The following is an 8962-nucleotide window of genomic DNA, read 5'->3' as shown; positions in this document are numbered from 1 at the left end:
AGGACCCTGCAGAACATGGGCCAATATTGGGTCCAGTAAAGCATCAGCGTCCGGTGTCGCAATTGTTGAAAGTGTTAGACAGAGATCAATCACACATTCTTGTGCGTAGAAAAGGCATCAGAGGACAGGCAAAATACAGTCGATCCAGACTGGTCTAAATGACAAGAACCAAGACTAGCTCAGTTCTTGAAGACGTGGTGTGCCCAGACGGATTACCATGCGATCATGGTATTGGCGCTCCAAGAGCATTCTTTCCATCTCCTTGGTGACTGGGATGTCCATTGCGTAGCAAAATAATGACAATCAGGAAACCTGCTACTAGAAACAGGATCAGTGGAAACCCTCCAAAAATGCTTCTGAGTACAGTTTATGAAGTTGGGAATGACTCTGAGGTTTATCTGAAAGGTGCTTAACAGTCTAGAGCCTATCGTCTTAAATAGGTGGAAAATACCCGTCATATCAGACATGTTAAAGATACCTTGTACCATTTCTGTGAAATGGAAAGGGCAGTTTGTTTGCTCTAGTGCCTGTATCTGAGCCGAGGACCTTGCAACCTGGTGATCAATGGTTTCTCGGGCAGAGGTTATGGGTACGGTTTTCTGTAGAAGCATGGCTTTTATTTGGCTCAGAGCATCAAGCCGTATACAGGAAACATTCAACGAATTTCAAGACTGAAAATCAAACAAAGGCCATAACGGCACCTTCCTGACGGTATGGGTCGATGGAAACAAAACTTGCATACAGCAAGTAATCCTGGAGCTTACAGTGACAAGATATGTGATGCCCGGGAGCATCCCACAACAACCTTGATCATTCAGCATCAAGTAACTCCCATTTGAAAGCAACTTGAACACCTGATTAGTCACGGCAGCAGGGGATCCTTTTAAGTGAGAGGATAAATTAGCAAGTGAACCATTACCGGCCCTGTGAAGTATGATATCCTGGCATATGAAAGATGCACTTAAGGAATTCTCACAGTTGGTACCGCTAAGGAACACTTCCATGTCCTGATTCCTACATTGAAATCTATAGGGTAATTCCCAAGATTCCTTGATGAATTCCCTAGCCATCGCTTCGTATCTGCCAGCCTGTTGTTGTAGGCAATATTGAAACTGGAAAGTTGTGACCGGTAGGGCATGGATTAACCATTCTGTGGATGGTCACTCTGCCACAGTAAAAGGTAATTTGTCAAGCTTTTCAATACGCAGCATTGTATATTTTGCTCCCCTTTGTGCCATTGTTATCTGCTTTTCAGTTAGAATGTATGCAGAAAATAGGGACGTACTCTTGATAAATCGCCATAGCACATAACCAGCGCGCAATCATTGCAGCTTCCAGCTTAATAACATAATAGAATGTAGTTGAGATTGTCCGTGTTGTAGTATGGACAAGTCCTGTTCTAGTATACCAATATCAGAGGATACAATATTGCCTAGTTAAAAAATCTCTTGTTGAGAGATTTTCCAGATTTCATTATAGGCAGCATAATAGAAACGTTTCTGACATGGCTTTCGGGGACCTGTTAAAAAATCCCTTAGATCTACCTCATCGAGAGTAAGGATAAGTGTTGTTTCACCTGGGACAGTGTCGAGGTTTTTGGCCAATCGAGGCACAACTTCTCAATACTGTATGATGTCACTACTCCCAGATGTTCTCTTTGTACATATTGTGGGTCTGGCTTATGGATACCAAACCCTTCGGTGGTACCCTTGAATCTTGACTGACATCTGTTTGTGTCTATGGGCCAAACTAACGATCCTTTCCAATTGGGGTCTGAAGTATTGTACTGCATGATGTCATCTATTGTATCTCCTCCATGTGATATAAAATTGTTGTGTAAAGGGGTAGGAACATGAGGTGTCTTCAAATCCTTGTTCTTGGCTAGTCCAATACAGGAAGTCTGTTGCACAGTTTCATTCAGAAATATTATTTGTTGCGGAATGAGGCACGCTCTAAATAGTGCATCTGTTCCCTGAACTTGCCATTCCTTAGAATCCCAGACTGATTTTGTGTCTATAGTGTCCTTCCATAAGTCGAAACCCTGTTCAGACAGTTGGGAAATAAAGGATGGAGAATAAATCTGTTTGGTGTTAGTCAACATATTTTTCTGTGGAGGTGTAGGTGCAACCTTATAGCAATATAGGGTCAGGTCAGAAGTGTTAAACCCTGAAAAATACAAACATTTCTGTGTAAACATTTTCAAACTACCTTTTGGGGTGTCGGGAAATGTTCCCATTGGTGGCATGTGAAAACATTACATAGGATACTGGATTTGTGCAAAAAGTGATGACTATAATGGTGGTAACAGTACATGCAAAGTCAGATGTATCTTCTAACATTTCATTGTTTGAAAATGCAGCGGATAGTTCCAAATCAGACAACATATTATTTGCAGTTTTAAAATCCCAATCATCAGAAAATGTACTTGAGATAATGAGATCATTTAGAGAAATTTTTTTAAATGTGGTATTTTCAACAGTGGGGCCAAATACATCATAATTAACTTTGTCCCAAACAATACAATCAGGAATTAGAACCACTGTATTGCTCACAGAAAACAGGTCTCTTTGTTCACAATGAGATGATGTATAAGGTTTCAAGACCAAGTTCACATTGGATACTGTAGAGCGTTCTGGGAGATATTTTCCATTCATGAGTAAGCAAAAGACAGTCACTAGGCCAATCCAGAACAGAAAAAACAACATTCCAGTTATTATCCAGAGCTGGAGTCAATGTGAAACTAAGTAAGTCTTTTTCAGAAAAGTGTAGAGTTCACAAATCTGTGGCTTATAATAATAATAATAATAATAATAATAATAATAAATATGGGAAACTGGAGCTGACCTTGTCTCCGGGCTCACTGGGATCAAGAGAAAAGATATCAAAATCCATGAAGTAGCCAGATGCAGTTCGATCTATCCTGGTAGCTCAGTAGGTTGTGTTGAACTGGAATGTGTCTCTTGTTGAGGCATATTGAGGTAGACATCGATGGTAGGCCGAATTGAAATTTGTCTTTCATTTGTAGATTGAAGTTCTGTTTCCATAGGAACAAGTTCCATTTCATTGTTGGAACTTCCATCATTTCATATTGGAGACTCTTAGAATGTTATGAGTCTTTCTGTATGTACTTCCTGTATGGTAGTGAGAAGAGAGCATCGGCTACCCAGGAGTCCATGAGGCCTACTATTCAGTATCAGACACATAGTGTTGTTCGATCAGATCAATGGAGACAAATCTCTTTTCCTTTTTTCTGGCAAGAGGCGGAAGAAGTACTGTTCTTGTTCCCTCAACAGCAAGACAGGTGAAAGGCTTTCTGTATGATGGCCCAAATTCTTTCTTATCCATGATATTTTCTCTGACCAGATCCCTGACTTTTGGGATCCAGACAGGGCTTGCCGTGACTGATTTGACTTCACCAGTGGCGGTGCGTTTTACCTGCACGTTGCTTTGTAATGCCCGGGATTCTTTTAGATCCTGTAAAACAGCCAAACGTTTATTGATATCAAATGGTTTTGCATCCGCCACTGTGCTTTCAAAATCGAGATCAGGTACCCACATTCTCGTCCCAAATAGGACCTTGTGAGGAGTGACTCCCCTAGAAGACTTCTTGGCAAATTATTACGGGCTCGCTGTTCCCCATTTAAGTGATTGACCCAGCTACCTGTCAGGTTTGAGCCCAGTTCAGATCGCCCTGTGCAGGTGTCTTCCCTTGCCCACTCGACCTTCAGGATTGATCCTTATGCTACTCCCACAAGCTGGTCACTACTGGTGGCAAGATACCGCTGTGCACGGAGCAGGCATTTCCCTTTTGCCTGAAATCGCCAGCTCTGTTAGCGTTCTAGTGTTTCCCCACGAACGCTGACTCAGTGTACTTGAAGCGCGAGCGTTCTATGAACGTCGCACTTCAACGGTATTTCCTCCGAGAGGCGAAGGTGTCATTCGCGCTCTCTTCTCAGTTAGTTATTTATAGTATCTAAGTCTAGTTTTAGTCAGGGTAGTGATTTTAGCCCTGAATATTCATTGCCCGTTTCTTCCCTAAGCTCCGGCGGCTTTCCTGTTTGCCGCGTTCAGTCACCTTCGAAGTCCCGCTTGCCTCACGGACTTCCTCTCTGAGGTTTCCAAGCGGCTCAGTCCCATTCATAGTCCTCTGCCTCTAGTCACACTATTTTTTCCCTGCTTCCTGAAACCCTCCGTGGAGAACTGCTTTCCTGGTCCTCTTCTGAAAACTCTTCCGTGACAGCTGGTCATTCAGCGGCAGCGGAACCTTGTTCATGGTGAGCTCGAACCAGTTTACTTGACTGAATATAAATGTTCTTTTGCACCGCTTCTTGAGTTGTGGAAACTTGGTGAAACACTTTGAAAAAGACTAGTCCATGCCAGTTAGACTTCACGCTCAACAGTTATTTGAACTGAACTTTTGGCTGCCTTCCTTTGGGTGAGAGAATTGGAGCTGAGCTGCGCACTTCTTCATCCACACAGAGCCTACAAGTAGATAACAATATATATATATATTCTTGTGTACCATCTATACTTCGTTCTCTGTGCCACAACAGCAATGCCCCATGGACCATCTCCACTGCAGCCTTATTGAGACCTTCTAGAGAGCAGCTTAGCCTCACACACTCACAGGTACTTAGGATAAGGTATAGGGTAGTTTAGGAATCCGCACTTTGTAGGTCAGAACTTAGTAATTGTTGTTTTGTTTTGCAGAACAATCTTCACCAATCCTAGAGCGGAGAAGATGAATGTGTGAGCAGTCTCTCTGTTTGTCTTATCCACTTCCCCTTTCCCTGACGTCCCTGTCGCAAGAGCAATCCGGCTCAGGGGCGAAAGGGAATTGGGAGATATCTTCACCTTCGGTGTGGTACCCCCGCGGAGCTCAGAAACTACAAGTACTTTCTGACACTACCACCCGAACCTAATACTCTAGCTGTTAAAGATTGCTTTAAGTCACAGTTTTTCCTCTCCAAGACCAAATTTCCCTCAGGATGGTATGAAGAGGAGTACTACAATGCTACACCCAAACCTTCCATGGCTTTCTTGTAAGCCCTAGAGCTAAATACAGGACCATGGTCAGAATGTAATATGCCAACTGCGTATGTCTCTATAAAGACTTCCAAATCTTTTATAACAGTTTGAGTGTCAGCCAAGCTCTGAGGCCATACCCATTGGAATCTGGGGCATGAATCTAGTACTACAATGATATACTTGTAAACCCCATCTGATTGTAGGGGACCGTAGTGGTCCAAATAGACACAAGCGAGTGGTCTGTCTGATATTAGTAATTGTGTCTGCGCTGGACGCGCTATGGTGGAACCCTTCACCTGCTGGCAGATGTCGCAATTTAAGACAAAATTCTTTGTTTGTTTTGTTAAACCAGGCCAACAATAGCATTGTTTCAATAAATAAACCGTTGTTGTAATCCCTGCGTGTGCAGAACGTAGACCCTTGTGTGCAGTTAGTATTAAGCCTAATCTGCGATTCATGTTTGGTATTACTCTATCCCCCACTCTTGGAATCTGAGCATATGGAATGTTGTTTGCATCTAACTTGTAGGAGTATTTGAGTGGAAAACCTTTCGGTAAGGCTGTGCTGTTTTTGTGAGAGGCAATGACAGCTACTATTATCTGTCCATCTATTCTCGTTTTTGAACGAGTGATTGCAGCTACGGCAGCAGTAGGTACGGCCCCCTTTGCCGCTTCATCAGACAATGAATTCCCTTTAACGTGAACCCTATCACGTTGATGAATCAGCTTGCGTATCACGTGAGCTGTTCATTTTGTAACTCAGCTACCTGTCCACATAGCATTTTACGCTTAATTGTGCCACCTTTTGAGTATTTAAACCCATTTTGAGCCCAGTAGTGGAAATTCATTAAATGACCATACACAGTAAAGAGAATCCCACATTATGAGTGTGAGGAATTCTCGATCCATATTTATTGGTGCCAGTAATAGGGCTGTTAGTTCTGCCAGCTGAGCTGTGCAGTCTCCTAGAGACTGTCTTCGTATCGCTGAGATGGAACTTGCCATCCTGAATATGACTTTTTACTATCACACAAGTGGTGCTGTATTGCTGTTTACTTCCTATGGCCGGCTGAGCAGATCTGTCAGTGTAAATAATGTATTCATACTGATCTAGAGGCATTATCTAATTTGGTAGAGGATATTCTTGTTCATATTGCAGGAATGCTTGTGTTTTTAGCCTTGAGTCATATCTGTATTCTACATCTGTTGCAGTGAGAGAATTAGCCCATTGTATCCATCTTGGAAGTAAGGCTTTAGTATTAGGAGTGCTGGCTTTTGTAGCAACCTCCAAGGCTGGTACTGGAGTTACGACAATTATTCATTTCCCCTGAGCCCCTGCTCTTTCTCTTACTGCTGCAGTCTTAACTGCTGTCAGGATTTTCTCTGTAGAATCAAAGCGCATTTCAGCGTTTGTGTACAAATGTGATTTGTATGCTATGGATACCGTTTCGCCTACATTGAAGGTTAGGTAAGTGTGCCCAGATTGACCCGCTATAACACGGATCAATAGATTGCGTACTTTTACACATGTCTGCAAGTGTTTTGAAGTTATCATGTCAGCTTGTAGGAAACAAAGGATATCTGTGTGTTTCTGTGTCCAATGCCTAACTGAGAAATCAGGTCTTATTAAGTCGTAGAAAGGTTTTACTCTTTCTGCGTAACCTAAAATGTATGTTCTGCCAAAATGTTATAATCCTAATATGGATTGTAAATTCTTGAAAGATTTAGGAGGTTGGAGGAACACACATTTTTCTCAAATGTTAGTTGTCAAGCTTTTTCCTTCACTTGAGAACTTGTATCCTAAAAATCGGACATTGAGGTGAGCTATTTTTGTTTTTCAAAAGTTGAATTTGTAGCTCTCAGAGACGAACCCCAAAATTATGGTGCACACCCTGGTCAAGTGATCCTGTAAATCATTATCCGTCAGATGAATATCATTTACATAGGACAATGCCTCTTTATGCTAATTCTAAAGTAATTCTGTTATCCTAGCGGAAAAAAACCCAGAGCTATTCTCATACCGTTGGGGGAGTCGACAAAATTGAAACTGGGAACCTAGCGCCGAAAAAGCTGCTGGATACCTGTTTTCAGGTGCTGTATTTTGGAGAAGAATCTATGTTATCTCTATTCCGAAGGTTGTATTTTCTTTCGGAGGACTCCTGTTGAGGAGAACCACTCCTAGATAGAGATCTATTTTCTTTAATCTTTTGGTTTTTATTGTTATTATTCCATTTCTTCTCAGAAGAATTAGGTGCTTGCTTGGTGTTATCCTTTTCAGGACCACCCATGAGGTGTGTTTTTTGTTGTTCTAACTCCCAAACAATTTCCACCTAATTCTGCATAGATGTCTGTGATAATATTAGGTAATTCACGAGACTGTTGTGAAGGAGCGAAATTCCTCAGGCGTTGGCGTATTGCCACTGCTGCTGCCTGCCCTTTTATATTTGCTAATATTATAGCTGATACCTTGGCAAAATTACCTTATAATTTCATCCCTAAGTTCAGAGCAGGTTCTGCTCCATACTCAGTTTGTATTTGTCTGAATACATCTGGTATTACTTCTAATGAAGGGATATCTTGAGTTCTTGTATATATGGCAGCGAAAACTGTACCCCAAGTGGTACTATCCTCTATCTGGGGAGCTAGCCCCATTGGCAAGCAGATTGTTAGCATTATGTGTTTTTCTTGAGGACTTGTGCGTGGAAATACTACCTCTAGCTATCCAGAATGGCATTTGCTCATATTTAGTGGGCATTTTACCCATAACTGCGTATAGCATTGGTGTAGTAATTGTAGTTGTAGAACTCTCAATTTGACTTGCATGTTTTTATGAAATACTTATTCCAGTATATTTTTATCTTATTTATGGCTATGTTGTGTAAATAATTTGTTGTATTACTGTACCATGTCTTTTTATGATATTAATTTATCGAATAAAGTATTTTGACTGACTGACTGACTGACTTGCTTGTGTAGCTCTTGTCGGCTGAAGTGTGAGTGTTCTCATCACAAACTGGGTCAAGTTTCTATAAAGTTTTATTATTTCTTTGTGAAGTGGACATAGGTCTGCTTCTGGCATTGTGTCGATGTCTGTATGGGGCATGTAAGCCGCAAGGACATTCCAAGTAGCTCCATCTCTTCCGAGAGGAACCTAGTCTTACTTTATCTTTTGTTTGGGGGAGGGCGCCTTTAAACCAGTTTATGTCCTCCTGGTAGGTGAGTGGAATTTCAATGTCCTCATATGGACAGTATTCATTTGGTGTTTCATCTTCGTGTAAGAATGAAATGTTTTTGATTGTGCATCTGCTTGTGGTAATTTAACCCATGAATAGAATAATAGGTTTGACCATTAAATAAGTACCAAACCAATATTGGTGGTGGCATGTTGTGTAGTTAAATAAATTTATATAGGATCTGCGCATTTAGACAACATACACTGTAGGACTGCAAGTCCTCTGACCTCTTGGTCTTAGAACTGCACTCTCCTCAGCAGCTCAGCTGTCTGCGCGCACCTCCTCCACATCCTCCCAGTAGGTGTTCGAGGCTGCAAAGGTCCACCTTGTGCTCATTGTGCCCTGCTCAACCCGTTTTCCCTGCTCCTGGTGTGTTTAACCTTTTCTTTTTCCACTCTATTCCAATTCATGCCTTTTTCTGAGTCTTCTGTTATTGACTATTGTTTTTGTATTGTTGCATTGTAGCGTTGCCCCTTGTTGACTATTGTTTTTGTATTGAAGCATTGCCCCTTGTCACTCCTTCTGCTGTGACCCATGCAGCCCCTCCCCCCGCCGGTTCCCGCTTCTGCTTCCCAGCTGCAAGTCCTTCCCCTTCCCTATTTATGGCGGCCGCTGCGGGGTCGCGCACCAGGAGGGACACTGGCGAGCTGAAGGCATGCCAAGGGCAAGCCCATCTGCGCCTGTCTGCGACCTGACAGGAAA

The sequence above is a fragment of the Lissotriton helveticus genome, chromosome 5_1 (genome assembly GCF_964261635.1).
Source record: "Lissotriton helveticus chromosome 5_1, aLisHel1.1, whole genome shotgun sequence".
Classification (NCBI taxonomy): Eukaryota; Metazoa; Chordata; class Amphibia; order Caudata; family Salamandridae; genus Lissotriton; species Lissotriton helveticus.
Note: the sequence above shows the minus strand (reverse complement) of the source record.